This window comes from Ciconia boyciana, chromosome 8 (genome assembly GCF_034638445.1).
Source record: "Ciconia boyciana chromosome 8, ASM3463844v1, whole genome shotgun sequence".
NCBI classification, from domain to species: domain Eukaryota; kingdom Metazoa; phylum Chordata; class Aves; order Ciconiiformes; family Ciconiidae; genus Ciconia; species Ciconia boyciana.
The window spans coordinates 66,935,868-66,960,673 of NC_132941.1; positions in this window are offsets into that span (position 1 = coordinate 66,935,868).

Sequence of the window (24,806 nt, forward strand, 5' to 3'; positions counted from 1 at the left end):
GGAATAACAAATATTTCCAAACCAAATGTGCCTAAGGAAAGCAGAGCAGGGTGCATGGATTCCTGGGATGGTCCAGCTGGGACTCCTTGGGCTCTCGGAGTCCTCACAGCATAAGTGTTGGGAGGGTTTTTTATCCCCATTTGATGTTGTCTGAGCTGTAGGGGTGCTGGCTGTAGTACTGCGAGACTCCCTCCGACGCTGCAGCTGGAGTCTGGGCTTGTGTCAGCCAAACAAGTGGCTCGAACTGAAGACGGCCACCCAGTTAGGCCTAGCTCCCTCCTGCTTACATAGCTGATGTTCAGACTGCGCTTTGGCATACATTTTTGCAGCTGCTTATGGTAGACCATGCTGGCTCCTGTGCTTCGCTGCACTTAATTATATTTGTTTTCATTTTCCAGTACTCTCTGCATGAAGTATCTTACCTGCCTCTGTCCCCGAGATGGTGTCTCTGCTAGTAAATAAAATGTGCCCAGGAATATCCCCAAGCGCTGAGGCCAGCTGGCACAAAATGACCCGTTCCGATATGATTACGCTGTCTCGGCCCCGAGCATGGCAGCGTGCAGAACTGCCCTGGGAGCGCGTCTGGAGCATCTCGGCTTCCTGGCCACGCGCAGGAATTGCCTGGGAGAGGCCTGGCTGGTACAGGCAGACCGCTATCAAGGACCAGTCCAGCCCTTTAGTGATACAGACAGTCATAGTCTAAGGCCCAAGAATGTTCCCGAGCACTATTAAGTTTTCTGTTATTTTAACAAAGCTTTGCTGCTCATACTTAATGCTGTGCAAGTGTGGTCCTGGGGCAGTGCATTAAGAAAGCAACCAGGCACAGCAGTGAGTATCGTTACATCGCAGCCATTCTAGCCCTGTACCTTTGCTCAGATTTTGGCAGAAAATGATGCTGATGCCATATTGATGCTCTTGCTTTCCACCTAGTAGTTATTCTGGGGCAGTCTGGACCAGTTCCTTTTTGAGGCTTCCAGCACCAGGGTCTTCCACACAGACCTGGCACTCTTCAGCTCTCTCGGGCCCTGCTTGCTTCAGGCCTTCTACCCACGGGTTTCAGGCAGCTCATCCTCCCAGGTCAGGCCAGAATCCCCTCTGGCCGTTCCGAGCTCTGTGCTGAAATCATTCACGACCAGCGTGCCGGAGGGTGCAGGCATGCTGCGCGCTGCCTGACCTGATGGTGTCTTCATCCATGCGTAGGGAAGAAAAAACCAACTGACCCCTGCGGTTCAGATGCTGCGTATTCAGAGACTATTCACACGCGCTACCGACTCTGCTGTACTAGCTAGCTTTTCGTTGCAGTTTAGTTTAGCTTTTAGCCCTGAAGCAGGGCTTATTCCTGTGGAGTCTGTCTCCTACGAGAATTATTTGAAGGAGAGCTTTGAACAGGGGATCAAAGCATATAAGAGTGCAGGGAAGTGGCCTCAAACTGGAGTTGGACTTGGTGACCTCTGCAGTCCTGCTGTTGCCCATCCGGCTGCTGGAGAGGAATGGCTGGTAGCCCAGGCAGGGGAAGGACAGAGGGCGTCAGTTGTTCCATTCCTGCTTCACATGAGGCAGCCTGTTCTGGAAGAACTCTGCTCTTTCTGCCCTGAGCTGAGCAGTGACTGAATCAAAAAAATATTATTTGCTGGTTTAAACATCCTCGTGTCTCTCAAAGTAGAATGGGCCACTGGTATGCTGGCCTTTCTGCAGTAAAACTTGTTTTAGGTGATGCTGTTTTCTGGACAGATCCTAGATCAGGACTCTTCTACTGTAATGCTTCGTTACAGGTTTCCCAGATTGGTATTGAGGTAAGGGAATTCCCACCATATGTGGCACTTACCTGTTTCCCGTGGCTGTGTGGATGAGAAGTACCAATGGCAGGATGCCAGCATTCCTGCTGTGTTTGAGGTTTTGTTCAAGGCACAGCAGTTGGAAAACAGCGCTGCAGGATTTTCAGGGCAGGTTTTGCTGGGCAGCAGTGCACCGATGACAGATGGCTGGAGGCATTTCTGGAGGCTGGCTGCAGCCTGGCTTCCCAAAGTTGTGCATGTGCTCATTAGCGAGTGCTGCAGTGCTCCCCGCGCTGAGGAGGGGCGGCCCAAGCCAGGCCGGTCTGCTCTGCCAGCTCTGCCAGCAGGACTTTCAGCATCATTTGCCTTAACCACTTGCACACATCCACTTCAGTATTTTTAACAGTCACAAGGATCCTGGATAAGGCTGGCAGGATTGTTGCGCTGGGGTGCTGCTGTCCTACCATATGCCCTACTTTGGATGATCTGTTCCCTTGGCAGAGCCTGTATGTCCATGGCATTGCCGCCTAGCCGACATATATACCACAATTGCCACCGTATAATATATACAGATACACGTGTGTGTGTATGCGTATATATACACGCGTGATTTGCAGAACTGTGCCTCCCTCTGCCCCGCAGCAGCTGAGCTGCTTCCGACTCGACTCCTTACGTAGTGGACAGTGTGAGACTTGGACCGGCACAGTGCTTTGAACCCTAGCTAGAGGATGGTAGATGTAATGCAAGGATTTGCCTTAATCCAGGTTACTAAAGGCTTCTCATTTCCCTGTGGCGGGGCTGTGCTTGTCAGGACTTGCAAGTCCCCTGCACGTCCCAGGCAGCCTGCAATCGCAGGCTTCTCCGGTCACGGGGACCTGAGGAGATTACCGAGCAGCCCACCTGGTAAGCTGGGAGAAAACCTGGGAATTGTGCCTGTGACGTCGTGCAAGGTTGTTAAAATCTCATATATTTTTACAAAACACTCATGTTTTGACAGGACAGTTTTTTCTGAGAAAATCATGTTTCATGAGCTAATTCCCAGCCCACTCTTCCTCCTACCCTTCCCTATTGCTCTCTTGTCTGTACACTTGCCATCATAACCACCTATATCGAGAAACAGAGTAGGAGCTAATGCTGACAGCGTCAGCACTAACTTAAATCAGAGCTACTGCCCTGCAGTGGCCATTCTGTCAGTCTTTGTCTTCTCTTTTCGTTCTAAGCAGAACACCAGTTTTACGATGCTGGTATCATCAATACCAAACAAAAAGTTTTTAATGTAAACTGAGATGCGTTTGGAGGATGATCCATGATAACTGCCTCAGCTGTTAGTCTTCATTTCTTGGGTGTGTTTTTCATCTCAATCTGGAATGAATTTGCAACGTTTGCCTTCATTCATTGAAAATTTGTTTGTTTGTTTGTTAAAAGTTCAGTGAATGAAAAAATCTTTGGAAGGGGAGCAGAAGTCTGAGTGGTAACAAAACAGTTTTGTTACTCACCTGTGGCTGTTCCTAGAGCGTTTATACTGGTTCACCTGATTTGTGTAGAATTATCATGTGTTCTGAATTTAATTAGCAAAGATGAAAAATTCATTGCCAGCCAATATGTTTCAAAAAACCATCTCAGACTCCAGTGTACTGTGCGCTAGGTGGGCAGTGTTGTGGGGAACTTGGGATACATGCCTTCTGTTTCCAGGACTACCAGTGGCTTGCTGGAGAAGTCAGGAGAGTTACCTGGCTTTGGATAAGGCACCGGACTGCCCACGCCTCCGTTTCCTCTGCTGTGAAATGGGGATGACAATACTGTTATAAAACCCTTCAAGCCTGCTAAAGAAAGCATTGCATAGGAGCTAGATCATGTTATTGCTGCATCTACCTAAGTGTTCTTCAGAATGATTTAGGAACAGTTCTAAAGCATGAAGAATCTCAGTAGGTGATGCCGTTTAAGTAAACGATTTTGAAAAGGATGCTGAAAGATAGAGTGCCAATTTGCCATCCCCCCAGGCATGCAAGTGAAGTCAGCGCATGCTGCCGCATCATCTAGCGTGAGCTGTAGCTGCATGTCCTGTGTGACTCCCCCACTACATTCAAATCATGTTCAAACCTCAGTGGTTTTCAGCAAGATAAAAAAGAGATTTCGTTTTTGCAGTGCTGAAGTCATCTGTGTGATTCATTTTGATCATTTCTGTTTAAAAATAGATTCAATTTCTTCATACTAAACTATTTTAAATCTACTTGTATTCCCAAATAGTTCTTTACAAGGTGCATTTTCAAAGCCATTTCTTGTTAATAATGTAGCTCTTCCATTTCCGCATTTGTATTTTATGATTATTTGAAGTAATTTTCTAATTTGTGAATCATGACTGTATGAAAAGGCATTCTGGTAATTGTAACTCACTTAGCAAACTTTTGGTTTTAGATGGTTAGAATATAGTAAATTTAATAAACCTCCAAACCTCAGCATTCCTTATCGTCAATGCCATATTGACAACAATCAGTGTGATTGTTGAGAGCGTAGGGAGTGCTTGCTTGTTTGCCAGAGATGCACTCGTATCTGAGCTCTATGGATATATTTCTTCACAAAACCAACAGCAATAATTACACAACAGCATATTTAGTCTCTGTGCAATAAACACGGATTTTCAATTTTATGCACTTTTGTTACTCTGTAACATAATTACATATATAGCACTGCTGATCTGTTGTATTCTTAATTTGTAGTCAAGTAATTCTTCCTTTGTGGTATTTTCGTGGGGTTTTGTATTTTTTTTGGCCAGTTTGTCTGCCTGGGGTATTTCCCTTGATCCATGGTACCAGGTAATTCCTCTTTTCTGGCATCTCCTCAGAACTCTTCTCCTTCCACAAGACGGTGGCAGGCTGATTCTGCATTGTTCCCTCATAAACTTAACTTACAGTAAAACAACAATATGTCTGTTTTGCAGCCAGCATGTGGTACACATGTGGTGCAGTTAAATTTTCATCTAAATGTTTCCCCAGGGATTTCAACAAATAATTTTTTCAGTGCCATTCCTGATCAGTTTCTCTAAATCACCCTAGTTGCAGTTTGAGCGCAATTTCAGAATAATGATTCAGACAGTTCTGGTTTTCATTGGTTCTTAGTTTGACTTCAGCTTTAGCAGACTTCAAAGTAATAGCTCTGATTAAAATTTGAGAGTTCTAGTTCTAGCTATAGTCTGTGGAGAAAAAAAATAAGTTTTTAATGTTTCTGAGGTTTGACCTGAATTTTCCTTAACTTTCAAATAAGTAACTTCATTGGTGTTGGGATGGCAAAACTCAATTTTTCTTACACTACTGATAAGTTACAAGTCAGCTCTGACCCTGTGGCTGATCAAAAAACCAGATAAACAATGAAAAATTGGAATGTAGTTGAAAAGAAATAAGTTTTGGGTGCATTTGTTCTCCATTTCAGTGAAATTGGAACAAATCTGCATTCCGCAGCAGTAATAGGATGTTGCAGTATATTCCCTGTGTAGCTGTGGTATAGTTTTACATGTAGCAGGTTGTACATACTCTCTCCTTGATGTGGAGAATCCATTTCTGCTTGGATCTCAAGTCTCTCTTCCAAGGGAGCGGACCCAGAGGATCCAGCAGTTGTCCCCATCGTGATGCTTGGAAGAACTCCATTGCGCTGCCCAGCTTCCCGCAGAACCCTAGGACCTGCTTCTGCTGCTCGTTGCCTTCAGTTGCTTTCATGCTGGTTTTTATTTTTTCTTTTGAAGTGTACTTTGTCAATATTGCTGTAGGTGACATTTCTAGAGAATTAATGTCAAATGGAGTTGTTAATCACATTGTAAAATTTGTTTTGTAACATTCCTTTCAGCTTTAATTACCGGTAATTTAAAATTAAATAGCTGGGCTATTAGTAATCTATTTGTCATTTCTGCAAGTAAGGTTTTGCAAAAACATTTTAGAAGAGCAAATACTCTATTTTATACTGTAATGAGTAAAGCAGATGGACACAGTCAGAATTTTAAGCAGTCAACCTGTAGAAAGTGAGGCAGATTAGACTGTACAGTCAAGCTGTGAATGGAGATTTAAAGTGTGACTCCAGTAATACAATATGAAAAATATATTCTGATTGACTAGATTGAGATTGTCTGTGTTGTTTTCAATGCTGCACTTCCTAAATACGTTGTTATAAACCATATGTCGATCTAAAATAAACATGAGTACAAAACACGGTATTACCTTTCTTTTAGAGACTTGGTACATTTATATTTTGAAAGATTTAACAGATTTCAACTGTTGTGGTTTTGTTTGGATCAAAACTGACTGAAAGTAGTTAATTCTGCAAACCTAGTTAGGAAGGCAGAATTGCTAATTTTATTTTACTTCTATGAAACATAGTCTATAAATATAAATAATCAGCATAAATCTGATTTCTGAAATTGATTGTGTGTATTTTGCACTTTGTTCCCACCTCACCAGACAGCAAGCAGAACATGACAGATGACTGCCACCCTGCTAGTCGTCTTCCCTTGACGTGTGTAACCTGTGCTGCGTGTACTTTTGCTTATGAGATGAGTCGGAGGCTGCAGCAGGCCTGCGAGACGCAGGAACTCATTAGCCCTTGGGAGGCTAAAGATTTCTGTCGCTCTCTTTGTTTTTTGTGGAGGGATGGTAGCCCTTTGTTTTCTTGGGCAAGAATAGCTAATGGTGAGGCTAGCTGTGAGAAGCAATGTAGACCCAAGAATTTCAGAAGTAGAAAATCAGAACAATGCACTAGAAAGAAAAGAAGGAACACTTTAATTAAAATCTTCAATTCCTTTCCTTTCATATTAAAATTAATATAGGGTAAAAAACCTGATTTATCAACACCACAAATTCCATTCATTTATGAGTAAAAGCAAAACTCAGCAGCTGGGGGATTGTACTGGTTAGCTAATTATGTAATAACGGTAATTATCGTAGAAATCATAAACACAGTAAATACCAGTCATTCACTTTGACTTAACTACTATATGTGTCTGAAAACTCACCCATCTTTCAAAATGTTGAAAGGTTGGGCCCGATGACCTTTCGAGGTCCCTTCCAACCTGGGCTGTTCCATGATTCTGTGTTTGCTAAATTATATCATTTTCACAGGAAACTTAACTTCGTTGACAGCCTTGAATCTGAGACACTGTCCCCTTGAATTTCCACCTAAAGATGTCATACAAAAGGGATTAAAGTCCATCCTGTGCTTTCTTCGGGATTCTGGGAATGGAAAGCTACTCTGCATGCAGCCAGCCGCTTCAGGTATGCTGGAGAGGTATTTGTGTGCATTTACTGTAATTTGTTTTGAAAAAAAGTGTGAACGAAGGGATGCTTTCCTTGTGGGCTTTTTCACTAATGGGTGTCATCCAGCTTTGCATCTGAAAGGAATATTGCTGGTGGTCTGGATGCAGCTGGGATAGAGTTATTTTTCCTCCTAGTAGCTGGGATAGTGCTGTGTTTTGGATTTAGTACGGGAATAATGTTAATAAGACACTCATGTTTCAGTTGTTGCTGAGCAGTGCTTACACTAGTTAAGGACTTTTCAGCTTCTCATGCCCTGCCAGCGAGAAGCTGGGAGGGGGCACAGCCAGGACAGCTGACCCATGCTGGCCCAAGGGCTATTCCATACCATATGGCGTCACGCCCAGTATAGAAACTGGGGGAGTTGGCCGGGGGGCTGCCATCGCTGCTTGGGGACGGGCTGGGCATCGGTCAGCAGGTGCTGAGCAATTGCATTGTGTATCACTTGTTTTGAATGTTCTTTTATCATTATTACTGTTGTTATTATTTTCCCTTCCTTTTCTGTCCTATTAAACTGTCTTTATCTCAACCCACGACTTTTACTCTTTTTTTTTTTCCTGATTCTCTCCCCCATCCCACTGCGGGGCGAGTGAGCGAGCGGCTGTGGGGTGCTGAGCTGCCTGCCGGGTTAAACCACAACAGTCCTTTTTGGCACCCAACATGGGGCACGAAAGGTTGAGATAATGACAAATCTGACCAGAGCGTGTTAAGGCAAATGCGTTATAAGCATTCATTATATTGGTTTAATAGTCGCTGGTCACAATGTTGATTTATTTGCTCTCAGAGTTGTGCTGTGTAACACCTTGCTTGCAGTATATGGTCCCAGTTGTGCTGTTTGTCACCTCTGGGGGCTGGACCAAGGTTATCATTTTGCTGCACTGTGTAACACTGGTTTATGATGTGATAAAGTTACTGGTTGTGAGACTAATCTGGCATTTGTACTCGGCATTGCTGTCATCTCCGTACCTCGGGAGCCATCTGTTGGAAACTATTAATAATTACACTCTTTACCTTTTCTTCTCGGAGAGCCAATCTATGGGGGAGGCGGGGGGGGGAGACTTTCCCCCGCTCCTTCACCTTCCCTTTCTCCTTCAGGCTAGTCACAACAGCTCTTGAAAATTTTTAATATCCTTGGGATGTTCAAACCAGCATGTTCCTATTGCTATGTCTCCTGAATGTGGTTCAGGTCTTGTTTAGGGTTAAACAACTATTGAAGAATACCATCCAGAGATCTACCCTTGTGACAGGCGCTGCGGCCACTCCAGCCCCGGCGACAGGCGCTGCAGCTGAACCAAGGAACCAGCCCGTGCTGGTACCAGTCACCCCTATACACGAGGATAAATACACAAGAAAATCAGCTCGTTTAGTAAGGGATGAAGATGAGCCAGGGCCATCACGAGAACAGAAGGAGGAAGAGGCAGAACCCATAAATGAGATGGTAACCACCCGATCCCTATCCCTGAGTGAGCTGTGAACATGCAAAAAGATTTCAGCCGTCGTCCAGGTGAGCACATTGTCACCTGGCTGCTCCCATGCTGGGACAGCGGGGCCAGTAGCCTGGAGCTAGAGGGTAAGGAAGCCAAGCAGCTGGGATCCCTTTCTAGGGAAGGGGGCACTGACAAAGCGATTGGAAAAGGGGCACCAGCCCTCAGCCTCCGGAGGCGGCTTCTGTCAGGCGTGAAGGAAAGGTACCCTTCAAGGAAGATGTTATATATCGCCCAGGCAAATGGACCACCATGGAGAGAGGTATCCAGTACCTGAGGGAAGCAGCCGTGCTGGAGGTGATTACGGTGACCTGAACAACGAGCAGTTATCCAAAGATCCCGATGAAGTCCGGTGCACATGACCCACGTGGCAGAAGGTGGTGTGGAGCGCACCAGCGTCGTGTGCCAACTCATTGGCAATACTGACCGACGATGAAGAGAGATGAGGAAAGATGGAGAGGAGCAAATGGTGGATGAATTGGCTGGCCAACTCCAGCAATACGAAGAAAGTCTCTCTTCCTCCCTATGGGCCTGCGTCTCGGCTGTGGAAAAACTGTTTGAAAAACTGTCCCAGGAGTTCCAGCAATTCAAAGAGGATACGTCCTGCTCCCACCTGTACGCACCAGTATCTCATCCAGTAGGGGTAAGCATCCCTCCGCTCAAGAGAGAGGATACGGAGGGCACACACCATGGGGCATCCTGTGGTTTTACCTGCGTGACCGTGGAGAGGACATGAGGAAGTGGGATGGAAAATCTACCTTGACGCTGGAGTCACGGGTACGTGAGTTGCAAGGAAAAACAATCACACAAGGGCGTTCTTCCAGGAAAATTGCTGCTCCGGTTTCCAGTGAGCAGTTCCCCAGACAGAGCAGAAGGGCTGATCTTACTTCCAATCTTGATAAAGGGACTTTTGATTTGCATTTACAAGAAGGGAGTAAAGAATACTATGACCAGAACTAGAGGGGCCCTGCCTCCAGCCAGGTGGAGGAAAGGGACAACCGGGTTTACTGGACTGTGTGGATCTGATGGCGGCACATCAGACCCACCGGAGTATAAGGCTGTAGAAGACACAGTGTACCCTAATGCCATCAAGCCACACAGGGGCAGAACCCGTCTGTATTTCTGGAGTGACAGGGGGATCCCAACAGCTGACTGCATTGGAGGCCGAAGTGAGCCGAGCTGGGAATGAGTGGCAGAAGCCCCCCGTTGTGACTGGCCCAGAGGCTCCGTGCATCCTTGGCATAGACTGCCTCAGGAGAGGGTATTTCAAGGACCCAAGAGGGTACCGGTGGGCTTTTGGTACAGCTGCCCTGGAGACGGAGGAAATGAAACAGCTGTCCACCCTGCCCGGTCTCTCGGAGGACCCTTCTGCTGTGGGGTTGTTGAGGGTCGAAGAACAACGGGTGCCAATCGCTACCACAAGAGTGCACCGGCGGCAATATCGCACCAACCGAGACTCCCTGATTGCCATCCATGAGCTGATTCGTGGACTGGAGAGCCGAGGAGTGATCAGCAAGACTCGCTCACCCTTTAACAGTCCCATATGGCCAGTGCAAAAGCCTACGGAGAGCGGAGACTGACAGGAGACTATCGTGGCCTGAATGAAGTCATACCACCGCTGCCGTGCCCGACATGCCGGAACTTCAGTACGAACTGGAGTCAAAGGCAGCCGAGGGGTATGGCACAACTGATATCGCTAATGCGTTTTCTCAGTCCCTTTGGCAGCAGAGTGCAGGCCACAGTTTGCTTTCACTTGGAGGGGCGTCCGGTACACCTGCAATCGGCTGCCCCAGGGGTGGAAACACAGCCCCACCATTTGCCATGGACTCATCCAGACGGCACTGGAACAGGGTGATGCTCCAGAACATCTGCAATACATTGATGACATCATCGTGTGGGGCAACACAGCAGAAGAAGCTTTTGAGAAGGGGAAGAAAATAGTCCAAGTCCTTCTGAAAGCCGGTTTTGCCATAAAACAAAGTAAGGTCAAGGGACCTGCACAGGAGATCCAGTTTTTAGGAATAAAATGGCAAGAGGGACGTCGTCAGATCCCCATGGATGCGATCAACAAAATAACAGCCGTGTCTCCACCAACAAGCAAAAAGGAAACACAAGCTTTCTTAGGCGTTGTGGGTTTTTGGAGAATGCATATTCCAAATTACAGTCTGATCGTAAGCCCTCTCTATCGAGTGACCCGGAAGAAGAACGATTTCACATGGGGCCCTGAGCAAGGAGAAGCCTTTGAACACATTAACCAGGAGATCGTTCACGCAGTAGCCCTTGGGCCAGTCCGGGCAGGGCAAGATGTAAAGAATGTGCTGTACACCGCAGCCGGGGAGAACGGCCCTACCTGGAGCCTCTGGCAGAAAGCACCAGGGGAGACGCGAGGTCGACCCTCAGGGTTTTGGAGTCGGGGATACAGAGGGTCCCAGGCCCGCTAGACTCCAACTGAGAAAGAGACACTGGCAGCATTTGAAGGGGTTCGAGCTGCTTCGGAAGGGGTTGGTGCTGAAGCGCAGCCCCTGCTGGCACCCCGACTGCCGGTGCTGGGCTGGGTGTTCAGAGGGAGGGTCCCCTCTACACACCATGCAACTGATGCTACGTGGAGTAAGTGGGTCGCACTGATCACACAACGGGCTCGGATAGGAAACCCCGATCGCCCAGGAATCTTGGAAGCGATCATGGACTGGCCAGAAGGCAAAGATTTGGGAATATCACCAGAGGAGGAGGTGACGCGTGCTGAGGAGGCCCCACTGTACAATAAACTGCCATAAAATGAGAAGCAACATGCCCTGGTCACTGATGAGTCCTGTCGTAGTATGGGAGAGCAGCAGAGGTGGAAAGCTGCTGTATGGAGTCCTATACGGCAAGTCGCAGAAGCTGCTGAAGGAGAAGGGGAATCGAGTCGGTTTGCAGAGGTGAAAGCCATCCATCTGGCTTTAGACATTGCTGACCGAGAAAAGTGGCCAGTGCTCTGTCTCTGTCCTGACTCATGGGTGGTGGCAGATGCCCCGTGAGGGTGGTTACGGCAATGGAAGCAGAGCAACTGGCAGCGCAGAGGCAAACCCATCTGGGCTGCCGCATTGTGGCAAGATATTGCTGCCCGGGTAGAGAACGTGGTTGTAAAGCACGTCACGTGGATGCTCACGTACCCAAGGGTCGGGCCACTGGAGAACATCAAAACACCCAGCAGGTGGATCAGGCTGCTGAGATTGAAGTGGCTCAGGTGGATCTGGACTGGGAACATAAGGGTGAATTATTTATAGCTCGGTGTGCCCATGACACTTCAGGCCATCAAGGAGGAGATGCAACATATAGATGGGCTCGTGATCGAGGAGTGGACTTGCCCATGAACACTACTGCACGGGTTATCCATGAATGTGAAACATGCGCTGCAATCCAACAAGCCAAGTGGTTAAAGCCTCTGTGGTATGGGGGGCGATGGCTGAAATATAAATATGGGGAGGCCTGGCAGATCGATTATATCCCACTCCCACAAACCCGCCAAGGCAAGCGCCATGTGCTTACAATGGTGGAAGCAACCACCGGATGGCTGGGAACGTTTCCCATGCCCCATGCCACCGCCCGGAACACCATCCTGGGCCTTGAAAAGCAAGTCCTGTGGCGACATGGCACCCCAGAAAGAATTGAGTCAGGCAACGGGACCCATTTCTGAAACAACCTCATAGACACCGGGGCCAAAGAGCACGGCATTGAGCGGGTATATCTCATCCCCTGTCATGCACCCGCCTCCGGGAAAATCGAACGATACAATGGGCTGTTAAAGACGACACTGCGAGCAATGGGTGGTGGGACATTCAAACACTGGGATACACGTTTAGCAAAGGCCACCTGGTTAGTCAACACCAGGGGACCTGTCAGTCGAGCTGGCCCTGCCCAATCAAACCTTTTACGTACTGTGGAAGGGGACAAAGTCCCTGTAGTGCACATAAAAAACCAGCTGGGGAAGACAGTCTGGGTTACTCCTGCCTCAGGCAAAGGAGTACCCATCCATGGAATTGCTTTTGCTCAAGGACCTTGGGTGCACTTGGCAAGGGATGCAGGAGGATGGGGAAGTCCGATGTGTACCTCAAGGGGACTTGATTTTGGGTGAAAATAGACGATGAACTGAATTGTGTGATGTTAATTGCTGTATAACGCTGTATGTCATCACTTTTATGGTGGCTATATGCCTTATCAACGGTATTACAGTAAGAATCACCCAGATTAATGAAGAATGAACTTTGATGAAACCGAGCAAAGTGCAGCGGTGATGGAACCAGAACTGGCTTCAGCGTGCAACAGTCCACCACCACACAGCCTCTCTCCTGCCCTGAAGGACTGTTATGGCAGATGGAACCCAAAGTCATGGACTAAATGAACTCAACGGACATTTTAGAGGGATGGCCCATAGACCAAGGGAATGATATCTGTGTGTATGTATCAGAGGACAGGGGAAGTGGTGGAGATTAACTGGAAGGTATTGGAAAGTGGTGGAGATTAATTGGAATGCATTGGAAAGTGTAAGACCTGGGCATGACATAGATGGTATAGAATAAAGGGTGGATACCTGCTGGGATTCAAACCCAGGATCTCCTGTCTACCAGACAGGGTAAAATTAAGAAGTTGTCAGCAGAGGGGAGAAGATGCAACATCATTTGTGTTGTTTATGGTCCGATAGATTCCAGAAGTCATTAATAATAGAAATACTGGGCATATTCCCACAGAAGACCTCTTCTCATACTTAAGCTTTCCTGTAATGAAGGCTAATTACTGTGGATACCATTAGTATCAGACTGAAATTAGGGGTGTTAAAATGTGATATCATTAAAGGGAACGCAGTAAATTCAGAGTATGAATGAGCCACTTAAAATGCTAAGCAATATGGTGAAATATAAAAATACCAGCTCAAAATACCAAGCTACTGAAAATGAAGTCAAAATACTGATGTAAAGATAATGACTAAATCTTTTTTTATTAATCTCAGTTCCATGTATGGTGTCATTAAAGGGAACCATGCACATTTCCAGAACTTCACGTGATTATTGCCTTTGTGTTTTAAGACCTTGTTTATAATTGTTTTGAGACAAATTATATCCCAGTAGTGTTGCTTAATTACCACTATTTACCTTCAAATTTCACCACATTTTAGCATGACTTGAAAGCGAGCAGTGCATTTTTCTATATAGATAATTTTTATCTGCGTTACTAGTGCTTAATGTTTATATCATTTTTTCCACATTAGTGGACATTTATTTTAGCATGCATAATATGTAAAAAGCTGCTTACTTAACACCTTAAGTCATCAGGATCTCAAGTGAAGTTATAGATTAAGATAGCGTCCGTATTATCCTCCTAGCTTGGCTTTTGCACTTGCAAGAGAACCTCTTTCTACGCAAATCTGCAGACAGATTCACACAACATATTAGAGAAGTTAAGTAGCTCAGTGGGTTGGCAAGTTAAACTGTTTTCTCAGCAGACCTAAAGCAAGGCTTGTTTCAGACCACATTTTGTTAGCTTCACACTGATTTTGATACCTCCTCAAACAAGGATCATGCTAGGTAAGAACTGTTGTAGGTCAAGAACGACGTTAACTGGAAGAGGTGCGCTAGGAAGCAAGCCCAGCACCTGCCTGCACAAAGTGTTCCGGACACCTGCCTCGAGCCGCACGGTATCAGCGTTAGCGTAAATTCATCAGCTGGAAAAATTCACAGGGTGTTCCAGGAAGGAAACCAGTGATATATTAAAATAGACCTCTTAAGATGCAAGATTGCTCTTTTAAATATATTTTACTGTTTTAGAAGTCCAGTCCTAGTTTAATTTTTAATGTAGTCCTAATGATAGAGCTAGAGCCCCAAAGTTCTGTATTCCACAGAATTGCCACAGAATTCCTACAGGAATCAGCACTGGCCATTGCTAAATGTTACGAAAGAAAATCAGAGATGTCCTCTTCCTCGGAAGGTGATCAGTGGCCCATGGAAGCGGGTGAGCTTCATTAAGTGTTTCGGGGGTTTTTTTGTTAAATACTAGCATTTGCATACAGGAACATACACCAGTCATTTAACTTTTTTTTGCTGTACGTTCTGCAGAATCTGTCACGTTTACTGGTGCATCGTGCTACATCTGTTTACAAAGAGTACTAAAATGAGAGGGAAAGAAGCTCTTTGTTTCATTTGTGCTTAATGCAGTTGAGGCTAATGTTTGTTTTTCTGGACATAGGCCTAATGCCAAGTGTAGGTGGTCACTTGGTATTTCCATCAACAGCAGAGTAACGTTTAGAATCGAAATAGGAAAAACACTTGGGAGTGGGAATAAAATGCCAAAGATTTGCCATTAATTTTCAATGAGAACTAATGTGGCTCTTGGATATTCAAAATTATGCCTTTTATAGACTTTCTGAGTATTTTGGTAACAAATCCTTGTCATGGTTGAAATAGATTGGAATGCTTCGGTCCAATTAAACTAAGCTTTTTCTAGCATTCAAGTGGAGTTTTAATAAGCAAATCATGCAAAACTGAAGAAGAACTTCTGTGGAATAGAGTACAGATTCTTACTGTGCTTATTGATATGAATTCTCCCCTTTACAATTAGGAAATTAATGATCTTTGAGTACTTTTAATTGTTACCTAAAGTAAATTTAGGGAAGTAACAAAAGCGTGTCTTTTTTGTGTTAGGCTAAAGTAGTAAAACCCCTGAACAGGAGAAGGTACCCATCGTAGGGACATCTGGCTGAGTGTATTTGTGTACTGTGCTGCTGACGCTAGCGTAGTGGTAGGAGCTCAGTGATGACCTGAAAGAGGTTTTCTCGGATTTTGTTTTTAAAGATGTGCAGACTATGGAAATGGCTGTCTACTTTTTATCTATCTGTGTGAGGTGAACCAGTCTTATTTTTCAGAGATCACTTTCTATACTGAGCCGTAGCAACTGAGAATTAATTACAGCTGATCACTCTTCAAGTTAGTATGTGAAGTGAGAGTTTTGTTTGGAGACAGCAGAGTAGTTTCTGACGGTAGTGTGTTGCTTGTATTGTGGAGTGGACTATTACAGCTGTTTTTCAAAGTTCCCTTATGCATTTGTTGCACGCTTCCTTTCAAAATAAACAAGTAATATACTTGAAACACTCTAGTTAGTTATTCTGTTTTTTAACTCCCCTTCACTGTACACAGTTTTGAAAATTTTGAGGATTTTGTTAGTATTCTTCAAAATAGCAAATCAAAAGCATTTTTTTCTGCTGATTTTTGCCTGCAGAAGAATGTGGGATTGCATTCTGTTCTACTTAATTCAAACACAATAGATTAGAATGACGAAACGATTATAAATTATGCTCTGGAACAGCGTTGTAACTTAATTATGTTATCATGTTTAATGTTAGCTTAGATAGTGGTATATTTAAAGAAAAATAATCCCGTGGACTTTAATATTTAGAATCTGTGGGCATGCACATGAAGTTTGGGAACCTTCTGTAATATGCAAGAGTTTTTTGCTCCCTCCCACATGGCCCATCTGTTCACGTTGGATGAGAGCAGTGTGTAAGAAGTAGTATATACATACTTCATGCAGAGAGGATAACAGAATGTACCTTGGAATAATGCTGCTTCTGTAAAATGTGAGAAGAGGAGAGAGATGAAATCCAGCGTGTTTCTTTTCTAGGATTCAGGGAGCCTCCTAAGTCTATAGCTTATATAGAACCAAACCTTTGTGTATCTCATGATCTCTCAATGCCGCGGTCAAAGTTGAGCTGCGATATAGTTGGCTGTTGTGGTTATTCTTGGGGCAGCAGAAGGTCTAGGGTGCAGACCTACCCAAAAAAGTGGATGAATTCTGTGGTGGTCAACTGTTGCTGAGCTTGGCACTTCTGTGGGTACCCTCATAACTTCGTGGTAACTGTGGTTTGTGTACTTCAGCGTAAGTCACGCTTTGGAGGGGAGCGTCCATACACCCTAGAATTAATCATCGTCGTGCCAATAGGAAGGTTCAGTTGTGTGTGAAGATTCATACCTGTAAGGGTGTAAGTTGAGATGACGCTAAATTTGTTTCACCCGAGATGCCAGCTGGGATGAAATGCAAGGTGTGCTAAAGCTTTCATCAGTACTTTGGTTTTCATCATTACGTTACATTACATAGTTAAATTGATTGTGTTAAAAGATCTTTCCTGTTTTGCCTCACAGATTGCATTTGGGCACTTATAGTATGTTAGTGATTATTGTATCTGTTTGCTTTGCCTTTTTACTTCCTCTGATACATGGAACATATTTTTAACTCCTATTCATCATGCAGAAAACCCTCTTTAATTCAGTCATGTAATGACTGTTCATGTAATACTTATTTATACCCAATCTACATTGGCAGGCTATAAATGCTGCAGAAAAATGAAGTGAGAGAAAAAGTTAGGGTTATATACAGCCTTAACTCAATCCTTATATGTACATGCATTATGTGAGTCCTAATTTCCACTCTGTTTTTTTCCTCAAAGTAGAGATGCCAGGAAAAAGCTGGGATTTTCCACTTTCAGGTCCTCCTCTGTTTCAGAAATCACTGTCCTTTATACAGTGTTTTTGACAGGGCCAGACTTAGGCCTTGCTGACATCTGTGGTAGACTCTGCGTTTAGTTGCACGGCTCGTGGGTCAGCCCCGAAGGAGGCAGGGGCTCCGGCGGTGATACGGAGCCCTGCTCTTCGGGTCGCACGTGTCCGTGGTAAAGGCAACGAGGGACCTTCAGCGAGCAAGACTGTGGCCGCTACTCTGAGAACTTGATTTCTGCAGGGTGTCGAGGACACGCAGCTCTTAAACTCTGTGTAAGTCAGAGGTGTTGAGCACTTCACAAAAATGATTGTAACGTTGAATCAGCTTCCGCGTGGTGGAATTGATAAAAAGCTGGGTGCAGAGTTTACCAAATTACGAGATGCATAAATTATCAATCAAAAGGAAGCCCCTGTTCTGCTCGCATTCATCAAGAGACTGTTGGTTTCTTCCAGAACACAGATTGCTTTAAACTTGTGAAAAATCTTTGAGAATAAAATATGTATTAAAAGGAAAAAAGACCAGCGAATCCCACTTCTGTTAGATTGATTGATTGACACTACCCGACCACTGTGTTTTGCTTAGGAAAAAATATAACTTAACTGAATTGATACATAGGATTACAGTAATCTCCCTTTAACTCCAGTAGAAATGCCACCTGTTGAAAAGCTCAACTTGAGTGAGCTGTTGCAGCCCAGTTTGGATTTGTCAGAGGAGTGGCCTAATGAAGAGGAAGAGCTAAGATTTCGGAGGCTGAAAGAAGAAATTATGAAAGATGAAAAAGAAGAATTTCTTGCTAACCAACATGTAGGTGCAATCCATGACGTTACTGAAGCAGGGAAAAACCACAGAAAGAAAGAACAGCTCTGCTCGGAGTCAGCTAGTCTGTGCAGGCGACTAAGCTGCACGCAGCGGTGTGTGATCAGCATCTTGCAAGCACTGGAAAACTCTGCGTTTCTACTGGAAAATATAAAAGCAGCTTAATATGCATCATTATACTCGTTGTCAAATATGTATTTGATCAATAAATGGTATTTTTGACATAAGTATACAGACTACAAAACAACTTTTATATTTTCTATTATTTTAAATATTTTTTCTCCAAAATTAAAAAACACTGTCAATCTTCTCTGTTTTCTCATTTACTTCCTTTTTTATTCCTATTTTGATAATTGTACCCTTGAATGTCCAGATTCATTCTACTGGAAAACAATAGAATTCTATAATACAGCATAACAAAGGACTGTAGAGTCCTGCAGGTAACTTAATTTTTCATTTCTAGTATATGCAATATGATAAATAACTAAGTATAAATACAAGAGAATATGTTAAATTCCTTTACATTTGCATACAAAGCATTTAATAAATTTAATAAATGCTTTGTCATATTTCACAATATGCAAATAATGCAAACCCGATTTGGGAGAATTTGCTGGTGAATCCTTTCTGGAAAAGGATTTGTGTAAAGGAGAGACTAAACACACTGGAAATGTCCTTAATGTTATTTTTTTGTCCAGCCATATTTTCAGTATTTGCCATGATATCAACGATTTGTTCCGCCAACGCTCATGAACGGTTTTATTGTTACTTAAAAATTATGTATTAACACTAGTTTTTAATCAACTAGAGCTGACTGGTTTTTTAAAATATTGACCATATGTTAGGTTTCAGATTTCAAACAAAAGTAGAAAGGCGTTTTTATATTTTCTGTGAATTTTCTTTCTTGCTTTCTCTCTCTCGCTCCTCACCCTTTCGCCTTTGCCGGGAGGTGTCCCGGAAAGGTGTCCCGGTGCCGGAGGTGTCCCTCCCGGAAAACGCAAGACGCCGTAAGGCGGCAGCGAGCAGCCCTGCGCTTAACGAGCAGGGAGGGGACGGGGAAGTCTCCAGCAATCGGCGATGTACGGGCTGGGGAGGTTCCCGAGCCGTGCGTCCTGGGTTCGCTGCTAGGCTTTTCTTCCGCGGCCGGAGCCTGGAGGCGGCAGCCTGGCCTCGCCGCGCGCTCGACGCCAGCTCTCGGACCTCGCATCGCCCCGCTTCTCGCTGTTCTCTGCCTCGCGTGGCCTGTGTGCTGCATACTGCTTGATACTGGTGCTCTCACGGTTTCGGGGTTTTTTGGTTTTGAAGTATGGGAAAAATCTTGCAGAATTCACCGTTTATGCTTACTTCTTTTCCTCACAATACAGCCTTGGGCTTGCAGTGGTTTTGTGAAGTAATTCAGTCGGTAAATTACTTAAATGTGTTTTTTACTTTAAATACTTTAATGGTTATATTGAAATAAAACAGACTGCTCATATGCAGGATCACTAGTAGATAAAAAACTGCATTTTGAGTGTGTATATCACCATCATTAAACGTGCTTAGTTTTCTATGTAGCATTTAATTAACAATATCAAGCTGTCCATTTTAAAAGGAGGATGTCCGCCCAGAGAAATAAATCTACTGAGTTCCTATCCTATGATAGGACAACTCAGGCAAAGCGAGCTGAAAAGTGCGGATCGGTAGCAGAAAAGGAGCTGAAAGAGGAACAAGCTTTATTTGAACAAAGGAAAAAGCAAGTATTACAATGTCACTGTCTTTTAAAAGTTGTTACTTAGCTGCTTAATAGATTGCCTAGTTGACTCTTTATGAGGAAAGAAGTAATTTCAAATATTTTGCACTACAAGCGGAAGCGTAAAGAGTGCTTTTCTTTATGAAATACGGTGCTCCAGGGCAACGAGAAAGGTGACTTACCAAGCTTCTTACCAGCTTGGCCATGGAACTCCATGAATTCCCATTCCAATTGAGCAGAAAATAAATCCATTTCAGTTAATTCGTATGCTACATTCCACGTAAACTTAAATTTAACTTTATCTTTGCTGACAGAAGGCCACAGCTAGAGGGCAAACTCTGCGTATGACATAAAAATGTGGTATCTCTAGGGTATAAAAAGTATACGTATTGAACAAATTCTGCTAAAAGAACTTGTTTATATCTCTGCATATTTTCCCACTATACGCATACATGTGGGCTGCTCTTCAGAAATCAATCCACTTCCTACAGACTAGACCCAAGAAATGAGACAACGTTAGTCCTAATTTGTATCATCTTAATACCTTTTTTCTTTTAAAACTGGAGTTACAAAAGTCAGGTTACAGAAGAAATGCATCTCCCTGGCACTCCTGGAAGGACCGGATGGTTGTGTTAGGAAAGGGCAGTGCCCGGGATTGGGGGTACCCCAGGTGGAGCTCTGTGTTCCAGAGGTTTGGGTTACGTCTGGTGTGCTTCGGTGCTCCCTGCGCATCCCTGCACCCGGCGAGGGAGAAGCCAGGAGGAGAGGAGCAGGGCCAGGGAGTTCTTGTCTCCCCTTCCCTCCCGTCGGGCAGGGAACGCTGTCGGTTGAGCAGGATTCCCCGCTCCTAGGAAACGTGTCTAGGTGCTGGTGATGGGGCAGCGAGCAATTATTTGGGCCAGTGCTGGTAAAAATGAGCCTGCTTCTATTGTGAGTTACTTAACCAGTTGTGTGCACAGCGGTAGAGCAACCACTGGGAACAAAAGCTGAGCTTTCGCACGCCGTGACCTGCCCTACCTTTTAATCACGGCTGTCTTCTTGTTCTGACCCCCGTTCATTCTCAGGTGAGATGCTGACACAAAGGAAGTGTTTGTCTGGCTTCTTGTTGGACTTTGAGGCGAGCGTTCCTTCACGTTACGAACGGTTACACAGAATATAGAGGTCAAGAGGAAAATACTGGGAAGACTTTAGGAAAGCATCTGTAACAAGAGACGAGGGGCAATGTCTATTGTTTATTAAACTATTTATTAGGCATTATTATAGTCGACAAGTATTTTTAAAGAGATGGTGGAAGTGGATTACTCTCTTTATGTGCCAGACAATGGCAGTACAAGGAGAAGTCACCTGAAGCTTAGGACTGAAACAAAGAAGAGCTGGAGAATCACTGCAGACATTCAGAATCAGAGTAGGTGTCATATTAATGAGACCTCTACTGATGAACCTTAAAAATGTGATGGGTCAGATTTCGTTATCCAGTAGCACTTGTTGTGGTACAACAGTCTACTTCGGCTTTATGTTCACTCAAATTGACTCAGTACCTAAACTTACCAAGTTTAAACTATAGTCCGAGACGAACCGTGTAGCTTGTCACGGGCCCTCTGAGCAGTTCATTACTCTGCTTGGCTTTTGTCTGAATCTGCGTCCTGCTCTTTGCTGCTATATTCCTCCACTGAACTGGGAAGTCAGGGTGGGTCTTTGCAGTTCTCGTCTTCCTCTGGCAAGTTAATGTTTCGTGAAGAGGCCCCTGGTATCTGGTTTCTCTTTGTTAGGAATCGGTATGGCTAGTAAGTATCACGTATTGTTCAGCTGTAAATGGCTAAGCATGCGAACAAGAGCAGTAACATTCGCCTCTTAAATTATGGCTTTAAAAGTTTGATACAAATGCACTTTTGCAGCACTAAAGAAATGCTTCAGGAATGGCGCAGCCAAGCAAGTTGATGGAAGAAATAAAAGAAACGTTTAGATTTTCACCTACAAATAGAGATATGGTATGTAACAGAAAGTAGCAAGGTAGGACACTGGAAAATACAATCCATTAGTGATACCCTTGGATGGCTTTTCTTTATAGCCCGTATATTTAAATTAAAAACTTGAAAAGAGAAAACCAGGACTTTAAATGCCAGCACTTGGGCAATGGCTTTGCAGAGCCCTTCTCCAATACCTCCGTGGCCCGGGGCTCCTGCGTGAAGTGCTGCAGCCCCCCGTGCGGGGCAGGAGTCGCCAGGTCCCTCACACTGCTGCTCAAAATCTGTAGTGGCTCCAACCATCAGCTGCCTGGAGGTGTTAAAGCAGAAGTGTGTATGTTGAAATACGGTTTTCTAAATTATTGAACACCTCCAATATGAGGTGTTGCCTCTGCCAAACTGAAGTTGGCTGGCTCTTCTGGTTCCTCCAGGAGTTTGTAAACGTTGGCATATGAAAGGAGGGGGCCTCACTTCTGGTTCGTTCTGAGTGTATAAAAAAGGCCTGAAAAGTTTTCCCCAAAGTAACAAACACTAAAACAAAAATCTCAACAAAATTATCCCGTTAGTTTTGCCATTAGGTTCTCATTCCTTGTAACACAGTATTGCAACAGATGAGATGCTGAAAATGAATACACCTGATTTTTCCAGTGCTCTGGTGTGAAAATGCACCGTAACAGGCACTGAGTGAGGCAGTTAGAGATGATCACTGAAGGAACTCGAAATGCGGTGAGAGTTTTTCTCTCGCTGTGACGAATTCTTTCATCTCAGTTTCATGATTGCTGGGCATACTACTTCTAACCTTGGAAATGTAGAAATAGACCCAAATTTTTCTGACATGTCAGTAGGCTTTAAATTAAAATGAATTACATCCCTCCGTGAGAAAGAGGGCATTTGTACAGGTTTAGTGTCACATTTTATTGATACCTGCTTAGCAATACCTGGTGCTCAAACAATAAAAAAGGACCCTTGTATCACAGAGTACAGCTTTGCTAGAAGTGTAGGAGAATTTGCAATTCAACGTCTGACACAACCAAACAATTTTTTTTATATATTTTAAAAGGAAAAACAAAGCAGCCATGCTTCCAGCTTACTAGGTTTTTTACCATTTTCTTTCTCTTTTTTTTTTTTTTTAAACTCAGATTTTTGAAACTAAGCCAAATTACGTTACTAAATGCATCAGTGCTTGGAGAAATGTCTTTTTGAACTGCAGTTTATCAAATGGGAGATTACATAGGTTCACCATCTAGCTATAGGCATCCAACATAGGTGCCCACGTTAGGAGCCTCAGCTCCCGGTGCATCGGGAAAGGCGGGCACCCAACATTTGTGATCCGAGTCCTCTCCCATTTGCGCTGACTATGCAGGAACCTGGGCTCTGACTCGGGCAGTTTATTCATGTTAATACAACCCTTGCTCACCTTTCTGCTCACCCATAGTCTGACATTTCCCACCACTCAAACGGCAGCTCTTAATCCTGGCAGCAGAACTTTGCTTAGCCTGCAGAGCCTGGGGCCCTGTCGGGGACAACCTGCTGGCAAGGCAGCAGCGTATCGACAGTCCCCTGTTCTCTCACCGAGCGGCAGTGCTGAAGATCGTACTTGGTTACTTCAGCAAAATAGAAATTTTGATTAAACAGATTTTTTTCTGTACGACAACATACACGATGCAATACTGAAACATTTTGGAACTGATGGCTGGCAAAGTGATACAAGCAGGGTGTTATTCCACTTCATGCATCTTCAACAGAGTTGTTACCTAAGTGTCAGCTACCAGACATCTTAACCTGATTGTCTTAGACTGTGAGTGTTCATTGCTGCCTTTTATTGTCCCGGAAGTTAAATAAATTCATAAATGTAATGCTTCTGTCTGTGGTAACGTCTTTGGCCAGTCTTACGGCAGAAGTGAAGCAAAAGCAGAGCAGGTTTGCTGTGGTGCCCGAAGAGGTTTGCAGGACGGTTTGTACGGGCTGCAGAGCGAGCACAGCCGCGGGCGCCAGGGCTCAGCGTGCAGCGGGCTCGGCGTGACGTAACCGGCAGTTCTTTACCAGGGGCTTCACTGGCACCAGCAGCTCGTTCTGATTACTGGGTACCATTAGTAATATTTACTTGTGCTTAACTACTTTACACAGACTTTCCTGGGTAAAACTATCCTTTTTGTGTACATGGATCAAACCAACGTGGGTCGCTTATTTCCTGCTTTCTGTGGTACGAGAGATGATGATGTAAGCTGATGATGTAAGCGCGACAGTTCCGGAAACTGTTTTGTTGTGCAGCACTGTTGGAGCTGGAGGGTAACTCACAGTCCCCGAAGCAGGAGCACGGCCAGAAGCCGGCTGCGTGAGAAAAACGCATCGTTGTGCTGTGAGCAGTGGGTCAGGTGGGAACGCCCACTGCCGTCCCACTGAGAACGTCCTGGCTGAATCCCTGCCGAAGCCCCAGAGCTTCCCTGAAGGACAGCGGCTCCCGGCGTCCCGCTCAGCTGGTTGAAGCGGTGCGGTCTGCTTTCTCTAGGTGCGGAGGTCTTTGTTATGGCCAGCCTGACGGTTGGTTTTAGGCCTACAGAAATTCGGTTAGCATTGAATAGAATTGGATGTCGAATGACAAGAGAAGGAATAAGTATATTGTTACGTGATACATGCAAATATTCCTCATTTTTCTCTTCCATGTTCCCACATAAATAAATGGGGAGAATAATGTGTTCATGCACAGAAAACAGTTCCTGAATTTCCCCTGTAAAAGTGTTTTCTTCTTTAAAAAAAACCAAACCAAGCAAACATATTTAGGTACTTACAATGATACAAGTGCTACACGTACACAACGATAACCACAAACGATGGCTTTACAGGACGTGTAAACCGTGTGCGTTGAAGAGTTCTTGGCCAACCCCGCGGGACTGTTCCGTCCCTGCCTGGGCACGCGTTGCACACGAGGTGGCACCGCAGGACCATGCACAGGCTGCTCCGCCGTGCGGGATCCTTGACATCAATACCGAGTAGATGCTGACGTTCATAAGAGCTTTGCCACACGTTCTCCTATTTTTATATTAACAATCTTTAATTTTTGCTCTCATGTTTAGTGTATTTCTTTGTTCTCTGATCATCTTGTTAGAAGCAGCTTTCATGTTCCTTGAGTGTTACAGAGAATATTCCTTTATTTAACCCTAAAGATTTTAGTTTTCAAATTGTTCTTGTTGGAATGGGGGGAAAAAAACCCACAAGGCGGC